General features: G+C 35.6%; 1 protein-coding gene across 1 annotated transcript in view; it reads left to right on the top strand.

Moving 5' to 3' along the window:
* Positions 1–661, top strand: part of LOC107551048 (opsin-3-like) — a 30,341-nt gene that overhangs the window by 28,370 nt on the left and 1,310 nt on the right. The gene's annotated exons all lie outside the window — the stretch shown is intronic.

Here is a 661-nt window from a genome sequence, read left to right as displayed (position 1 = left end):
TGAGTATTTAAACTGGGCTTTTGGACACCTCCCAAATGGTCTTTTGACCAATTAGATGTCGTCTTTGCTCGGGTTGTTGTATATTTTTCCTCCCAATTCATAAATCAACATGTTATCTCATCAGGTGCATGGTCCGAGTTTTAACACTCTTGCAGCGTATACTTTTGGACATGATTTCTATAACAAGAATATGATACATTTGACGAAGAATTGATTGGAAAAAAACATTTCAAGCAAGAAGATTCAAACACACGCATACTAAACCTGAATATGATCCTATAAACTATTCAATAGTTATTCAAAATACATACATAATAAATGATTAAGACCTGATAGACACACACGTGGGTTACATACATAATATACATAATATGATATTATTATGCATAGAATTTGAGTTATGCATAGAAATGATTAGTTGCTCACAAGTCCTTTTAGTTCATTTTGGTGCATGGAAAGGCAGTTTCTGTGCCATTCTGTGAATGTATGAAGACCTGAGATTAAGAGGTTTCTCATAAGTAATTTCAGTCTGTTCTCTGTCTTCGAGGTGGGGGAAGTCAATCCAAAGAGCTTGTGATTGCTATCACTGGTTTCCATGTGATGGTCACGCTGTGCATCTCTTTTGACCATTAATCTTGATTACTTGCCCCCAAAATTGACA

This window comes from Sinocyclocheilus grahami, unplaced genomic scaffold, assembly GCF_001515645.1.
Source record: "Sinocyclocheilus grahami isolate Dianchi unplaced genomic scaffold, SAMN03320097.WGS_v1.1 scaffold413.1, whole genome shotgun sequence".
Lineage (NCBI taxonomy): Eukaryota > Metazoa > Chordata > Actinopteri > Cypriniformes > Cyprinidae > Sinocyclocheilus > Sinocyclocheilus grahami.
Note: the sequence above shows the minus strand (reverse complement) of the source record. Positions and strands in the feature narration are given on the sequence as shown.